A 454-nucleotide genomic window follows, 5' to 3' on the forward strand; every position below is an offset into this window, starting at 1 on the left:
TGTACATTCTCCTTACATTACCCTTCTTAGTGTAGGCTTACATTCTGTTGATGTACCCTATTAAAACGCAATCAAAAACGCAAAAAACCGCATCTAAAATAGTATAAATAGAAGCAGAGTACTTTACGGTAAGCCTTAAGCCTGTCCATCTCCCTCCGGGGGGGGAATTTCGACATGTGTATTATATAAAAACACGTGCGTATTCGAATGCAGTGTTGTGTCAAAATTTCAAAGGAATCGGTAGGAACAAACGAACATTACATTTTTATTTATATAGATAGATAGAAGATGATCTGCTTTAGTTCATTTTCACAGAAAAGCATAATGCCTCACAGAAAAGCAAACTTAGGGCGTCGTACTCGTAGCGCCATCTGTTGGACATAAAAGCCTTAACCTAGATTATATATTTTAATTTATATGAATGTTTAACGGAATAATATACAGCCTATGTCCA

The sequence above is a fragment of the Centruroides sculpturatus genome, unplaced genomic scaffold (assembly GCF_000671375.1).
Source record: "Centruroides sculpturatus isolate CEXI.00-Female unplaced genomic scaffold, Cexi_2.0 scaffold1542, whole genome shotgun sequence".
Taxonomy (NCBI): domain Eukaryota; kingdom Metazoa; phylum Arthropoda; class Arachnida; order Scorpiones; family Buthidae; genus Centruroides; species Centruroides sculpturatus.